The sequence below is a fragment of the Cervus elaphus genome, chromosome 27 (genome assembly GCF_910594005.1).
Source record: "Cervus elaphus chromosome 27, mCerEla1.1, whole genome shotgun sequence".
Lineage (NCBI taxonomy): Eukaryota > Metazoa > Chordata > Mammalia > Artiodactyla > Cervidae > Cervus > Cervus elaphus.
The window spans coordinates 57487135-57504646 of NC_057841.1; the positions used below are offsets into that span (position 1 = coordinate 57487135).

General features: G+C 39.9%; 1 long non-coding RNA gene across 1 annotated transcript in view; it reads left to right on the forward strand.

The window, feature by feature from the left end:
* The window catches only part of LOC122685045, an 82796-nt gene that overhangs the window by 31119 nt on the left and 34165 nt on the right, over positions 1–17512 (forward strand). The window contains exon 2 of the long non-coding RNA XR_006338234.1: positions 10269–10348. This is a non-coding gene — a long non-coding RNA (uncharacterized LOC122685045). The remainder of the gene's footprint in view (positions 1–10268; positions 10349–17512) is intronic.

A 17512-nucleotide genomic window follows, 5' to 3' on the forward strand; every position in this document is an offset into this window, starting at 1 on the left:
TAAACCTTTAGTAAGACTAGTGCATAAAGCCTTCCTTACCGGCCTTCACATGTCTGTGATGGAGAAAGGTGGACTGGAAAGTGTGTTTCCTTCATGAGCATCCTCCAGATAGGATGCAGTTAGCAACCGCTCTGGGAGCCAGGCGAGGGGAAATTCTCACCTTGGCTCCAACACCAGTTAGCTTGTGAAGTTGGCCCGTCCACCCTCCAGCTTCCTTAGGCATCAGCTGATTCTAGAATCCCTTCCAACTTCAGTCTCCTCTTGTTCGAGGCGAGTGTTTCCTGAATTGCAGTCAGACGTATCCTAAAACGGCCAGAGGGGAGCTCCCCCTTTTCAGTGGAAGAAAATGTGTTCCTTTTAATGTGGACCAAGGGAATAGTTTCTGTGCCCAGATGTGGGCCTGTAGAGACCAAAGAATTCTGAGGAGGGAAATCTAGGGAGCGGGGTTTTACTGAAGTATAGAGCCTAGAAGGGACTTCCCTGGCGGTCCAGGGGTTAAGGCTTCACCTTCTGGGGCTTCCCTGGTGGCTCAGTGGTATAGAATCTCCCTGCCACTGCAGGAGACATGGGTTCGATCCCTGGTCCGGGAGAATCCACGTGCTGTGGAGCAACTAAGCTCTTGTGTCACAACTACTGAGTCCACATGCCACAACGACTGAGCCCGAGCACCCTAGAGCCCATGCCGCACAACAAGAGACACCACCACGGCGAGAGACCCGCGCACCGTGACTAGAGAAGACCCACCACTGCCAAACAAACAAATAAATTACATATTAAAAAAACTCCACCTTCCAATATGCAGGGGGTATGGGCTCAGCCTGTGGTCGGGAAGCTAAGATCCTACATGCCTTGTGGCCCACCCCCCCAAAAAAAAATCAAAACATAGGAAAAAAACCAAGAGGCACTATTGTAAAAAATTCAATAAAGTCTTCAAAAAATGGTCCATGTTAAAAAAAAATCTTAAAAACAGAATAGAGCCTAGAAGAGGAATGTATCGGTACCATGATACCATCATGGTGCTCCTACATGGTGGAAGGCACGTTACATTGTATCATATAAGAAGGGTCTCACAGGCCACAGGACGACCCTTCGGTGCTTTCACCCTATGAATGTCATTGTTCTGCTGCCTTCAAGAAATGACCTTCACATGTGTTGACCTGCAGACCACCTCAGCTCATCCAAGCCACCCTCCACAGCACCCCCTTGCTCCTTCAAGACCCATAGAATTCCCTCTCCCGGTCTTGACTCCTAATCACCCGAGTACAATCATCTAATGCAATCAATCAGACCAAGACCAAATTCCTTTAAGTAAATGAAAAGAAAACGATGTTTAAAAAGAGAGAGAGTGAAGAAGGATTCAGCAGGTAAATCATCATTTCAGGCCAGGAACCAAACTAGAGGCACTGACATATTACAAAACCCAAGATGTCAAGAATCTGCATGTTATCTCGAGAATCCTTAGGAATGTATTAATGCTTGGAGAACTCTCCGCTGAAAGCAAGGTATTTGCCCAGACAGGGCCACCTGCAGCTCTGCTTTGTAACGTCTTCTTCCAGAAGCCAGAAACTTGGGTTCTGAACCAGAACAGAGGCTCACAGGCCTCTTTCTGAGCCACTGCTTTGTAAGACAACGCTGTGATTTTCTTTGGAGCATGTCCACTGGGGCGCTGACGAGGATGGAACCTATTTAGCTCACAAGTCCTGACAGTTTCATAGCCAAAAGGTGGGTTAAAAGGCAGTTCATCAAAGTTCAAATCATGATAAGAGCCCTGCATGAAATGGGAGGCTGGACCTGCCATAAAGAGAGGTATTATTTTGGGAAAGGTTGGCATGTTTATGATTCTTGAGGCTATGTGAGTTCAATTTTTCCCCTTAAACATCTGCCACAGGTGCTGGGGAAACACTGCTTGTGTTTTTGTATGAACATGGTGTAAATAATGTCCACTTTCAATAAACCCCTAAAACCAAAACAGCTGCCATTTGGGGCTTAAAAACAACTTGTGACTTCCCGTAAGTCTGAGTGACCTTATCACCATTCTCTAATACTGAGAAATGTTACCCTCATCCCCTCCGCACCACCCCGACTTTGGTCTATAGCCCTGTAAAGTTCATAGCACTTCTCTCTGTTTTTCAGAATACGTTGCGTTGGTTTTAAGAAATAAATAAACAACTTGTCCTAGATCTTTAGAGGGGGTTCTGAAGCTGGAGCACGTACTGCTGTCTGGGGAAGAAGGCACACTCTGCTTTGTGATTAAAAAACAAAACCAAAAACAACAGAAAACCAACTCTTTAAAACACTTCGGTACTCAGAGGGGCTTTAGAAAAATGCGTGTGACTCTTTGTTTCTATGTGTTTGTTATATGTTGTAAGTCACAACAGCTTGGACTTTACCTTCTAAATTCTTCTGTGATTTCCTAAAGATTTGACCCAGGACAGGAAGCAATCTACAAAGCCGATGCATGTAATAAATATTACCTCTGAGTTTTCAGGCCTTTATATGTGTTCTCTTTCTTAGCCACAGCAGATTTCCTTTTTTCCGCTGCAGTAGATTCAAAAGTTTTCCCTTCAGCAAGTCCTTCTTGTGCCGTGGGAGCAGGTTGGTGACATCCAAAGGGGTGATGGATTTCTCCTCTCACTTCTAACACAAATAATGCAGTTTATCTCCTTTAAGATTTTACTTATTTACTTATTTTTTACAATTTTATTTCTGAAGATAAAATGGGAGGGACTTCCCTGGAAGTCTAGTGGTTAAGACTCCATGCTTGCGGTGTAGGGTGTACGTGTTTGATCCCTAGTTGGGCAGTGAAGACCCCTACATGCCGCATGGCACAGCCAAAAAAAATCTGTAACAGTCAAAAGTAAAAAAAAAAAAAGATAATATGTGAAATGGTGGAAAAAGAGAATCCAGAACATTTTTACACATTATGGGATTTGATACGTGTCCAGGGACTCTTTCATAGCTTAATACTCAATAGATAGTTGGGATGCCACAGGTGCTGCTGCTGCTGCTAAGTCACTTCAGTCGTGTCCGACTCTGTGTGACCCCATAGACGGCAGCCCACCAGGCTCCCCCGTCCCTGGGATTCTCCAGGCAAGAGGACTGGAGTGGGGTGCCATCTCCTTCTCCAATGCATGAAAGTGAAAAGTGAAAGTGAAGTCGCTCAGTCGTGTCCGACTCTTTGCGACCCCATGGACTGCAGCCCACCAGGCTCCTCCGTCCATGGGGTTCTCCAGGTGAGAGGACTGGAGTGGGGGCCACTGCCTTCTCCACTTGACAGGTGACTCAGTGGTAAAGGATCTACCTGCCCGTGCAGGAGATGCAGGAGACGGGGATTCGATCCCTGGGTCGGGAAGATCCCCTGGAGGAGGAAATGGCACTCCAATATTCTTGCCGGGAAAATCCCATGGACAGAGGGCCTGGCGGGCTGTAGTCCGTGGGGTCACCCAGAGTCAAGCCATGGCTGAGTGACTGAGCGCAGCATACACATTAGGTCCTTGAATGGAAGCCTGTTAACTAGAATCACTAGTTTACCTGGTTGAGATCCCTGGTCCTGCTGATTGAGCCTGGTGGCCTCTGCTGGGGTAGTTTTGCTCCCCTGATCCCAGGGGGACACTCGGCAGTGTGGTTCATTTGTGATAATATTGGCAGAGGACGCTCCTCCATCTGGTGGGAAGAGGCAAGGGAGACCACTGAGTGTCCCGCAGCATGGCTCTCACAACGAAGAATTCACTCATTAAATGTCAGCAGTGCTGAGGCTGAGAAGTTCTGGGGGAGAAAAGTGATGCTGGGGTAAACATGGGGTTAAAGGTGAAGAGTTAAAGAGGGTGTGAGAGATTAATTTGAAGATTGCTATCTTCACATGCCAGGTCCTAGCCCATCATCATACAAGAAAGAGAATGCTTCTTCAAGGCACCAGAGGAGACGCTTATGCAGGGGGAGACTCGGGGACCAACCCCAGGGAGTACCCCAGACCTCCGTGTTGTTTTTCCCTTTCTCCCAGAAATCACTAAGCAGCAGAACCGATGAAGGATATTTGTGTCATTTGCAGAGCATCTCCATTGCCCACTCCCTTGTTTTTTTCTAACTTGTTATAACACTTGTTTAATGTATAAAATATAAGCTAAATGGTAGCCATTTAAATATTAATAATATGAAAGTGTCTACAGTAAGACAACTTCTTCTCCCCCGTCTTCAATCAAGACCCCGCTTTGCTGATGTCACGTTACATCAGCTGTAGATTCTGTAGAAACTGTAGATTCGTGAGTGGAATTTTACTTTACACTCTGCCCCCAAGTAATGCATTACTCCGATTTTTTTTTTTTTTTTTCATTTAACAAAGATGTGGTAGATGCTTTTGGAACTTAACTCATTTGAATTGACCTTGTAATTTTTAAAATTGGCTGTGTAATTATTCATCCAACCTTTCCTCCCCCTCTTTTGATCAACATTCCTATTGTTTCTAACTTTTTGTCATGGCAAACAGTGCGACAGTGAACACCTGTGTACATATAGCTTCAGTACTTGTATACTCACCACTTGGTATCCACCTCTTCTCAGATAAACCTGTGAATGTTGAAATCCTTATATAAAATGTTACATAGTATTTACATGTAACCTCCTCACATCCTCCTGTCTCCTTTAAATCATCTCTAGAGTATTTATAACATCTAATACAATATACATGCTGTGTAAATATTTGCCACCAATGGCAAATTCAAGTTTTGCATTTTGGAATTTTCTGAAATTGTTTTTTTCATATTTCCAATCCATGTTTGGTTGAATCCCTGAGTGTAAAACCCAAGGATACAGAGAGCCAACTGTACTCTTATTTACTTAATAGTATTCTTATTTCTGTTGGATTCAAAATGGGATGGCTAAGAGAAAGGTAAAATATTTTTTAATCTAAAAATTGCTGCTGTATTTCTTTAGATGTTTTAATAATGTGACATCAACGAGGTATGAGTGCTTATTTCCCCATGATTTTGCCAGTAAAAGTTGTTAGTAATCATCTTAATTATTTAATAGGATCTAGTACGCTAACGGAGAAGGCGATGGCACCCCAGTCCAGAGTTCTTGCCTGGAAAATCCCATGGACGGAGGAGCCTGGTAGGCTGCAGTCCATGGGGTCGATAAGAGTCGGACACGACGGAGCGACTTCACTTTCACTTCTCACTTTAATGCATTGGAGAAGGAAATGGCAACCCACTCCAGTGTTCTTGCCTGGAGAATTCCAGGGACGGGGGAGAACCTGGTGGGCTGCCGTCTATGGGGTCTCACAGAGTCGGACACGACTGAAGTGACTTAGCAGCAGCGGCAGCACTATGCTAACATCATATATGTGCAAAGATATCCTAATATCATAAAATAGTCACTATAGTTTTTTGTGTTATATTTGTATATATATATATATATATATATACTCACATATATATACATATATCTTTAGTCTAGACTTTATGTATGATGTGAAATAAAAGCCTAATTCTATTTTCTTCAAATGGAAAACCAGTTGGCACAAACTATTGTATAACCGATCATGTTCCCATAGATTTAAATATGATCTTTATCACATACTTTATTTCCATAATAGCAGTGTTTGTTTCTGATCATTTAATTATATTACACTGGTTATTTTCACCTCTGCCGTTACCACACTGAGTGTTACCACACTGTTTAACTCTTATAGCTTTATAATAAATTTCTATATCTAGTAAAACAAGTTGCTCTTTTCTTCTATTGCTTCAAAATGCACATAATACAAAATCGATCATTTTACATTTTTAATTGTAAAGTTCAGTAGCCTTAAGACATTCACATTGTTGTGCAACCATCACCACTGTTCATTGCCAGAACTTTCTCATCTTTCCCAACTGAAACTCTGTCCTCATTAATCACTAACTCCCCGATTTCCCCCTCCCCCCAGCCGTTGGCAGCTGTCATTCTGCTTTCTTTCTCTATAAAATAATTTGACTACTCTTGTTGCTGTTATTTAGTCACTCGGTTGTGTCCAACTCTTTGTGACCCCATGGACTGCAGCCCTCCAAAGTCCTCTGTCCATGGGATTCTCCAGGCAAGAATACTGGAGTGGGTTGCCATTTCCTTCTCCAGGGGATCTTCCCAACTCAGGGATCAAACCTGGGTCTCCTGCACTGCAAGCGGATTCTCTGCCACTGAGCCACCAGGGAAACCTTACTATTCTAAGGAACTCATATAAATGAACTCACATAAATGAACTCATACAGTATTTGTCCTTTAGTGACTGGCTTACTCACTTAGCATGATGCCCATGGGCTTCTGTGGTGGTTCAGATAATAAAGAGTCTGCCTGCAATGTGAGAGACCCAGGTTCAATCTTGGCACCTTATAAAAAATCATTTGACCATATCTGTGAGTATTTATTTCTGGGCTCTGTATTCCATTCCATTGGTCTGCATGTCTATCTTTATGCCAGTGCCACTCAGTTTTGATTACCATAGCTTTACAGTAAGTTTTTATCTTGTTATTAAAATTTATTTATTTTCCAAAAGTATCATGCCTTTTCTTGCTCACTTTCCCTTCAGATTGAAGTGTGGAGTACTGTCTCAATTGATATTTTGAGCATTAATGTGTAGACTAATTTGAAAATAACAGAGTTTTAGTTTTACAATATTGGTTTTTACCATTCACAATTATGGTAGTTTCTCCTTTTAGTGAGATTATTTTTTGGCTCTGAATAAAAATTTTAATTTGCATCCTTGTCTTGCATATTTCTTATTAGTTTTATTTCATGTATGAGTTCGTCTTAATTTTATCTTTCTTAGTTCTGTTGGTTTTTAATGGAATTTTTTCCATTACATTTTTTTATTGGTTATTGTTAGTGTTGAGAACAGATTTTTTTTTTTTTGAGAACAGATTATTTTTGAATTTTGTTGTTTTATCTGATAATTGAACTCTCTTACTTGTTTTAATATTATTCCATTGTTTCTCTCTCTCTCTCTCTCTCTCTCTCTCTCGGTAGGTTAGATAATCATATTGTCCACAAGTAATGAAATTTTACTTTTTCAATATTCTATTATTTGTATCATTTGTTGCTTTTATATCTTATTGTCTTCTGGTGCCCAGTGCATTGTATTCTGTGATAGTAGTCATGGCAAATATTTTTGTTTTATTTTTGAATGCCAGTGTGTCTAATATTTATTATCAAGAGTAATAACAGCTATAGGTTTCTGATTGATCACCTTCATAAGTTAAGGAAGTGTTTTTCTACATTTGGAAAAAGATATTGAACTTTAGTATATAATGTATTGGCATAGATTGAAATAATCATTATTTATTTTTAATTTATTAAGATGCTAAATTATGTTCTCATTGTCTTAATTTTGAATTATCCTCATGCTTCTGGGATAAACCTTTCTAGGTATACTTTGTTTTCTGTTTTAATACCTTGTTAGGTTCAATTTAGCAATGTGCTGTTTAGAACTTTTTCATTTATATTCATGAGTTAACTGATGTCTAGTTTTCTTTCTTAATTTTGATACTGGGAGTTTCTTACCTTGTGATATGTTTTAATACTTTCATTTTTAGCTTCCCAGTGGTGCTAGTGTTAAAGAACCCACCTGCCAATGCAGGAGACAAAAGGTGTGGATGTTTTCCCTGGGTCAGGAGGATCCCCCAGAGAAGGGCATGGCAGTTCTCTCCAGTATTCTTGCCTGGAGAATCTCTTGGACATAGGAACCCGGTGGGCTATAGTCGATAGAGTCACAAAGAGTTGAATACAACTAAAGTGACTTAGCACATGTGAGTATTAAATAACAGAAATCATCTAGTTTTTAAAGTTTGAACAACAAAACTGGAGGAGGATTAATCTTTGACTAAATTTTCCATTTATTTTTTGGTTATTGATTTAGTCAGGTTTTTTTTTTTTTTAGTCTTTCTTGACTCAAGTTTGAGCATTCACACTGTCTTAGAAAATTATCCATTTCACCTACATTTTCAAGTATGTGTGCATAAATTTTATAAAGTGTTTTCCTAAGGTTTTAACATTTATTATTTCTATAGCTAAGTACCTCTTATTTCTACTGCTGTTTGTATTTTCATTTTTTCCTGATTATATTTGCCCTGCTTACTCTTTAAGCAACACTTCTTTGCTTTTATTGACCAAGTAAACTAATTATTTTCTTTTCTATTTTATATCTCTATTTCTATTTATATACTCACATCTGGTTTTTATCCTTTTTTGTGCATGTGGGGAGGCTCATTTGTTCTTTATTTAGCTGTTAGTATGAGTGCTTTAGTTCACTTATTTTCAGTCCTTTCTTGTTTTCCATAAGATTCTATGAACCCCTAAATTTTGATGTGTGGTGCTCTCAGTATTACCACTTTATAAATAGTCTGCAATATAAATCATCAATTTCTTTTTAATCCATGACTAATTAGAAAACATTAAAAAATTTCTAGTGGATAGACTTTAATTTGACCGTTTTTTTTGTTTTTAATGTTTAGCTTTGTTGCATCATAGCTGTGGGATATGGTTTGCGTGATTTCTACTATTAAAAACTCTTCTGAGAATATTTTTGTGGCCAAATATATCATCAGTGTTATAAATGGTGTTTGGAAAGGATGTTTAGTCTGCTTCCTTTATTACAAAATTTTCCATATATTTACTAAATCAATCATGTTAATTGTGCTATTCAAATTCTCTCTCTTTTTTGGTGTGTTTTTTCCTATCAGTTTCTGAGAAGTATTAAATTTTCCATTATGATATTACATTTGTCAATTGCTTTTTGTATTCAGACAGATTTTTTTTTTAAATGTAGTTTGATAGTTAGCTGTTAGATGTACTGACTTTCCCTTGTGGAGTGGACTGCATTTGTCTTATTTACTGCTGCTTGCCTTGACTAACTAAATTGTTACTCCTCCTGCTTTATATTGTTAGTATTTGCCTACTATATCTTTGTCGATCACTTTATATTTGATCTTTCTGAATCGTTTTGTTCTAGGCATATCTCTTGGAAACAGATATACCTGGGTTTTGCTTAAAAACCTAATCTGAAATTTTGTCTTTGAATTGGGAAATTTATCTGTCGCCATTTACCAGGAAAATGGAAACATTTGGTCTCACTCTGATATCCCTGGTTGGTTTCCTATTTTTATGTAAATTAGTGTTTTTACTTTTTCCTGGAGTGATTTCATTTTCTTTACTGTTATTTTTTTGTTTACTGGTTTGAAAGATACACATACTACCACTGTTATCTAGGGCTTATGCTTATTTCTTAATAACATGTTTGAACATATTCCATTTTGTCATTTTCTAACATGAGTTAGTGTCTCTCACCTCCTCCTTAAACAAGATAAAAGTGTGAAGCTTGGCCTCTTACCTCTTTTCTTCTTTAGTTCCTCCTCTAATTTGATAAGAATACCATTTCATTTTCATGTTTGTCTTTAAATTTTGCCTTTATTTTGTAAGGATTATTTCCTAATAATTGAATTAAGCTTCAAAACACCATTATGAAAAATTATTTTGCTGTAGTTGGAAATTTTTTGTGGTCCTTAACTTAATCATCACTTCTTGAAGCTCACATCTTTCTTCTCCTTGGATTTGTTTTTAATTTTTCTGACACAAAACTCTTGAGTAACTTTTTAAAAAAGGCTTTGTGGGTGGTACTGATTTATGGAATATCTGTAAATGGCTTTATTGAGTTATTCGGCTTAAGAATCAATAGCCCCAATTTTTTTCCTTCTAACTTTGAAGATATTTTTCCACTATATTTTAGGATTCCGCTTTTGATTATTTTTCAAGTGAAAGAATGAAAAGCTGTCCAGTCAGTTGTTTAGTCCTGCATCTACTCTTATGTTTTAGGCACAATATTAGGCTACAGAAATTTAGAGAAGGTAATACTGATCTATAAGTGATTGTCTGTGGAAAGAAGAGGAATCAAGTAACTGAATTTGCTTAAAATAATTTCTTTTGCAGGGGACACATTTACACTGGATAGTGACACGGAAGCAAACATTTTTGTTAGAGAATTTATAATCTTATCTAGTCCATATTCTGGTTCTTGTATAAAAATGTTACATGGAATTTGATTAGATAAATCTGGACTAGATTAGAACTGCATAGAATCGAGGAAATAAATATATTGCGACAGCTATGTTCATTGCAACAGCTATGTTCATTGATTTCTGTGCTGTCTGTGGCTGCTTTCATAATATGGTGGCAGAATTGAGTATTTGCAACAAAGATTACGAGTCTTCCGAAGTCTGAAATATTTACTGTCTGGCTCTTTACAGAGAACATTTTCTGACTCTGGTCTAGAACACGCGTCAGCATGAATCAGCGCTTCTGTTAGTACACCTCCACGACCATGAAGGTAGGTTAAAACACCAAATCTTGACTTCCTTAGGGTGGCTGATGAGATTAATAACAAGTTCGGAAACTCGGTTGGCCTGTGTGTTATACAGAAAGTGTGGAAGCTTACCTCTCCGTCTTGTACTGTTGTTAATAATCACTTGCTCTTTAAATTATTTCCTTTTTTCAGTCTTGTTTTTCTCTCATGTTCTGGGAGTTGTGCAATTCAGCACTGCGATTTCCATCCTCTGACTGCGTGATGTGAGGGAAGCTGGCATGTTTGCTAATGTGCTGTTGTGTGGGCTCCGGCTGCTGATTGCTTTTGGCCTAGGTGCTGTGTAGAGCTCCAAGGTTTGGCTTTGTGAACACTGCCTGGCAAAGCGGAAACATTTTGTGAAATTTCACAAATGTCACACACACCCGCACACACACACATTTTCAATTGCAAAATTCACCCCCTTGGCACACAGTTTTCCCCAGGTTTTTGTTCTTCACAATAAATCTTTAACCATCGTTCTTCCTACGGGGGCATTTTAGTGGGTAGACTTGCTTTTGCTTTGATAAAACTTGCACTTAAAAGTCCTTGGTTTCCAGGGTGTTCTGATGATTTTCCCTTTCTCAAAAATTTAATGTGATCTTTTATTCCAAAGAGAAAGCAGCTTTATTTCAAGCCCAACTGTTCCCTCAGACAAAGATTCCCTGATTTAATTTCCAGCAAAAACCATTTTTCAAGATGGAACCCACAGAAACCAGTCTCTCAGATTCACCACCCTGAAATCAGAGTGAGACACAGGGAGTTGAATTCAGAGAAAAACTGGGCACGTTTCATTCTTTTTGTGCATGAATTATAGCATCTAAAAAAGTATAAGAGTGCTTAATTCCAATAAAAGTGCTTCTTGGTATATCTTTCAGTGTTTCCTTCACGGGTAGCTAAGAGCTCTTTAAAAACAAAAATGAGGTCTTTAAAAACTTTAGAATGAGGGGAGGGATGTTATTGTCAGTGGATCACAGATGAACGTTAAACTAGGGAGAGGTAAACTTTTCTCTTTTTTTAATTAAATTTTATTTATTTATTGGCCATGCTGCGTAGCATGTGGGATCCTAGTTCCATGACCAGGGATCAAACTCATGCCCCCTGCACTGGAAGTGCCAGAGTCCTAACCATTCGACCACCCTGGAAGTCCTAAACTTTTCTTGAACTCAATCAAGATGTCACTGGGGGCTGAGCAGACTATGAAGTTTATGGTGTATCTGTTCTGAGCATTTGCCGATTTTAAGGATATGCCTCTGGTTTAAGAAAGTCCTTCCAATTCAACTCTCTAAATTAGTGTTTCTCCCTGGCCTCATGGCTCTGGTTTACAGTTGCGTAGCACCCTTACTGTTATTACTGACAATGACCCCTCACCCTCATCTGTTCCTCTTGACCGCAGGGTCCTTGCACCTGTGAGCTGCCATCCTGGCAGCCTTGATTTGACGGGCTCGGCTCTCCACTATGCTTGCCATGCCCTTCTTGGTTTAGACCTTTTCTGGTAACCATAATTGGGCAGTTGTCTGGATGCAAGGGATTCAGGTGCAACCAAGCCAAATGGGACGGCCTCAGCCACACTGAAACACACTATATTTACCGGAGAACAGACGGCGCACTTGAGAAACTCTAAGGAGAAAATTAATGTCTTTATTTTGTCAAGTTATAGATCCGGCCCCAACTGTTTAGGGGAAAAAAAAAAAAAAAAAGGTTTCATCCAGTGCTCAGTGTTCTGGGATAATTGTTCAGAATTTGTCAGGGAAATGTTAAGAGTTAAAAATCTGTGCTCCAGAGTTATACTTCCTGGGTTCAAACAATGACTTTGCTCAGTGACTTTGGACAAATTACGTAGCTACTCTGCCTCAGTGTCCTCATGTGTAAACTAGGAAAAATATCTACTTCTGTGCCATCCAATTCAGTGTACACTAGCCCTGTATGATAATTTAAATTTAATTAAAATTAAGTGAGGGTAACAATTTATTTCTTCATTTGTACCAGCCACATTTCAAAGGCTTAATGGACAACATCTAGTTAGTGGCTACTGTATTGGAGAAGAGAAAGTAGAATGTTTCTAGCATAAAGTTCCATTCTATATCAAAGGGTTGTTGTTGTTGTGCCCTACTCTTTTGCAACCCCATGGACTGTAGCCCGCCACGCTCCTTTTTCCATGGGATTTCCCAGGCAAGAATACTGGAGTGGGTTGCCATTTCCTTCTCCAGGGGAATCTTCCCGACCCAGGGACTGAACCCGTGTCTCCTGCGTTGACAGGCGGATTCTTGACGACGGCGCCACCAGGGAAGCCATGTTGAAGGGTTGTAATGAGGAGTAAATGAGTTAATAGATCTAAAGTGCTTAAAACCATGCCCGGCCTGTAGAAAAGGGTCAATATATCTATCAGCACCATTATTTCTATGCTTCTCTCCTTTCCTAACGCTTCTTCAAAATGGCAGCTGGGTCTACTGCAGAAGAGTAGGTTTACTTCACTTCCTGGTTATTAGTTTTTTAAAAGTTTTATTTCCTGTACCATCTTGTAAGTTTCCACGGGGCAGGGATTTCTTCTTTCTTAAAGAGAAACATTGTCATAGAGGTGATGTGAGGGCTATAGAGTCAAGCGGTCTGTTTTCTGCCACTTAGTAACTGTGTCCTTACACAAGTTATTTACTCTTTCTCAATTTCTACTAATGTGAGATAATAATATTTAATAAAATCTTCGAAGGTTGTTGAGAGAATTCAGTGAATTAGCGTAAGTACTTAGAATGGGACCTGGCTTTGTTAAGTTCTCAGAAAGTATTACCTCATATTCATATTATTATTTCTGCTCTGTCCTTGACTCTTTTTCAAAATGGCATGGGATACTAGTGGAGAAAGTGTTTGGTTCACTCTTTACTGGTGGGGGGGAGTTGTGGGAGTCTTACTGCTCTTCTTGGTCTTTGGGATGATGTCTGTTTATCCCTAAGCTGGGAATGGAATTGAAAGTGAAAGTGAAAGTTGCTCAGTTGTGTGGGTAGCCTTTCCCTTCTCCAGGGGATCTTCCCAACCCAGGGATTGAACCCAGGTCACCCATGTTGCAGGCAGATTCTTTACGAGCTGAGCCACAAGGGAAGCCCAAGAATACTGGAGTGGGTAGCCTATCTCTTCTCCAGCAGATCTTCCTGACCCAGGAATCAAACTGGGGTCTCCTGCATTGCAGGTGGATTCTTTACCAACTGAGCTATGAAGGAAACCCCGGGAATGGAATTGGTGGTTGACTTAATCTGTGGTTCAGTGTGCCTCAGCCTAGCTAGGCGTCTACAATCCCAGCTTGCTGGTATGGTCATCCTTTGGGTCTCAATGATACCAAGATCCATTGTGTCTCTGCCATATCTTGCTTTTGGTTTCTGATTGGTAGTCACTCCCAGCCTCCACTGCAAAGTCAATTTCTATCTCATCATGGCTGGTCCCTGGGCGTTCCACTCTTCTACACCAAGCTTTCAACCCCATTTGGAAGAGCTTCAGAAACTTCTGGGCATCATACATGTTGGATCCACAGGTTGATTTCACTACAGGTAGTCTGAAATGGGGTTCAGGACAAAATGCCCTGCCCTTGATACTCTCTTCAATTTGCCAGAACCTGCCCCCAGGGAATTCAGATGAAAATTATCCCTGTCGTACTCTAGTAGTTGGTCTAAGCCTGTTTGATCCTCTTAGAGGATGAGGTCATCCAGGGCAGGTCTCGGTGAAAATGAAATTTCTTATTCAGACATTCCTTAAGACTGACAGCCACTCCAGAGTGCCTTGAGGAGTTTTCGGATCATTATCTGACTCTCAGCCTGGAGATGCCTTGATAATGACTCCGATCCCTAGCACTTAGTCTTGACTTGAGGTTAGAACCTGGCTTCGGGCTCCTGATTGTATCCAGACATAGCCAATGACCTTATACTCACAGATTCCATCCTTAACTGGTAACTGGAATTCTGGATTAGTGGGCTGAAAAGTTAATGGAGGAAGGCAGGAGATATACATGCATCAAATACTGTGAAAGTAGAGTTGGTACTTTTGGCCGCTGGTTGGGTGTGGGAAGTAAGGAAGAGAAGATTTGAATCTTTAACTTCAAGGTGTTCAACTTTGTGATTGGGAAGACCAATTACATGGAACTGATTGGAACTCATGTGAGTTCCAAACACATGGAACTGAAATACTAGCTATATAATGAATCTTGGCTGACTGTTCCAATGGAATTACTTGTTTTTGTTTTGTTTTGTTTTTTTAGGTTCTGAGAAAGTAGGTCCAAGGGCCAGAAGTAATGTTGACATTTATGAGATTGTGTCTGATATATAACTGTGTTGAAAAATATAATAGGTAATAAGTTAGATATCTTATCATAATATCAATAACTGAGCTTTTCAAATAAAGCCATACATGATTGAAATAAAAGATAAAAGAGATTCTCCTCAGGAATAGTCATTTTTCCTTCATGACTTGGTGATCTGAGTAAGAAACAACATCATTATTAGAGTTTAGTGTGTATCTCAGAAAGAAGAAGTTGCCTTTCTCTTTCTTAAATGAAAATTTGCATGGTATGTAAGATTTTGGGTGCTGTCATGGGAGAGTAATATACCCCCAGGTGCATATGAGTATTATTTAATGATGATGAGTACTTGATCATTGATTTTCAGAATGGTGTTTATACCTACCCTGGTAATAGTAATGATTGATCCAAAGGCCAAAAAAAAAAAAAAAACAAAACCTCACTATTAGATTTAAGAATAAGAAGTTATGCCTCCTAGAAAAGGGATCATTTTTAGTGGTTGTGGAGAAAATGTTGAAATAACTAAAAGAACATACGGGGAACTACCAGCAGACCAATTCATGTGTTGTAGCTATTTAACTGAATTACAAATGCAAAATGCATTCTTTTCCCAGTTTCATTCCATTTAAACCCAAATGGCTATGTGAAATGGTGTCATACACCTGGTGAAAAGCTTTGCTTTTTAAAAATCTTATCGTTTCACCAAAGCGCCTGGTGTTGAACCAACAACAACATTCTTTCTGTATTTTTTTGAACGACTTTACATTTTTCAGAATATTCTCTCTGTAAAAAGACTAAGCATCAAAATAAATTTAGTTTAATCCCGCCCCCCCCCCCACCCCGCCCCGCCCCGCCCCTCGGCTCTTTTGACATCAGTCATGATGCTGGTCATTGTCAGGAAAGAAAATGAAGAGGGTTTTTTTTTTTTGTTTTTTTTTTTTTACCTTAAACCCAGGAAAAACAAGGAGTAAAAAATATTTTTGTTGTTTTTAAAAGTGGAAGACTATGTTGTAAAACAGTAAGAAGCACTCTTCCAACTGCTAAGAGGATGTAACCAAGAACGGAGGATCAAAACCCACAAATTAAAAACTTGGAACTAGACTTGGGAGGGCAACATGAAGAAAAACAGAAATAATGTTTAGTTGAGGCAGGAAAATAAAAACCTTGAGCTCTCTTGTAAAAACAGATTAAAAATAATATTTGGTGTATTGGGGAACATAGGCTATATTTAGTTACAATGAATTATATAAATTGGACACTGCAGACTGTTGGCCCTTGAGCCACATCTGGTATACAGTTGTGTTTTCTTTGATTTACCCACTCTTCCAAAAAAATTCCTATTGGCTACCAACATGTAAAACTTGGAGCATTCACATTAAAATTAAGATCTTTTTTTTTTTTTTTTTTTTTAAGTTCTTTGGAAAAAGAAGATTCTGGCAGCATTGGGCCTGAGCTTCTGCAAGGTGTCAGCTGGCAGGAACAAGAACCAACTGCTTCCTTTAGGTGGGGTGCGTGTCTTCCGGCTGATCCAGGCCCCACCGCCCCCTGTTGCCTGCCTTAGGATGGGCCCGTTTCTCTTGTTTTTTGTTACCTGGTCAGTCTCGTTGGTCTTCCGAGCTTGTAACTCTTCTAGGTCGTTTATTCATCTTGTCATGATGGGGTTATGCATGCCTATGAAATGCCAGGCTGTGACTGTGGGATTTACACAAGCGCCTGGACTGGCGTGCAGTCAGATACAGGGCGTCTGGGGGTGGTTCTGGGTGAATTCCTCTCTGCCCTGCTATGCTTTGCTGCACCTGATTGCTCTAGTCTGCTCTGACTTAAATATCAGTGGGCTTGACTTTGGCTTTCTGTGACTGGTCAGTCCATTCAGAACGGAGCCAGTGATTCCAGAAACATCCTGGTTTTTGGTTGGCTTGATCTGTGGGATTGGATCTGGGAAATACTCGCCCACTCACCATTTCCCTTGGAGAGTTCAGTTTAGTCACTCAGTCGTGTCCAACTCTTTGCAGCCCCTTGGACTGCAGCATGCCAGGCCTCCGTGTCCATCATCAGCTCCTGGAGCTTGTTCACACTCATGTCCATTGAGTTGGTGATGCCATCCAGCCATCTATCCTCTGACATCCCCTTCTCCTCCCATCTTCAATCTTTCCCAGCATCAGGGTCTTTTCCAATGAGTCACTTCTTTGCATGAGGTGGCCAAAGTATTGGAGTTTCAGCTTCAGCATCAGTCCTTCCCATGAATACTCAGGACTGATCTCCTTTAGGATGGACTGGTTGGATCTCCTTGCAGTCCAAGAGACTCTCAAGAGTCTTTGCCAACACCACAGTTCAAAAGCATCAATTCTTTGGTGCTCAGCTTTCCTGGAGAAGGTAAGGACTTTAGCTTACTCCTTGTTGAAAATGAGGACTCAGTGAAGGATAGAGTCAGTCAGTGGTCTGTATTCAAATATCCCTTGTTATAGGCAGTGGTATCACAAGGTGTTAAATATAGAATGCCACAGTCCATATAAACAACGCCAGAATGACTTAGTAAACTGGCACATAGGTTAGAAACATCAGTGAAGACCTTGTGGGATATAAAGAAGTTTAATTTCCCCATCATACTTTTAAAGTGTCTTCCAAGTAAGAATCTATCTTGTAATGGTTCTGGCCTTCAGGGTAATTATGATTTAGCTGAGAAACTGGGACACATGTGTTAATGAGCAGTAATAATATACAGCAGCATGTATGTGCCAAACAAGTGTTACAGATGGTACGTGGTGTAGGGGTTCGGAGGAAAGAATTTTTGTTGCGGGCTACATCATTTGGGGAGAACTTACTGGTTTTGTTTATTTTTTTTTTAAATTTTTCGCTGCACGGCATGGTGTGCA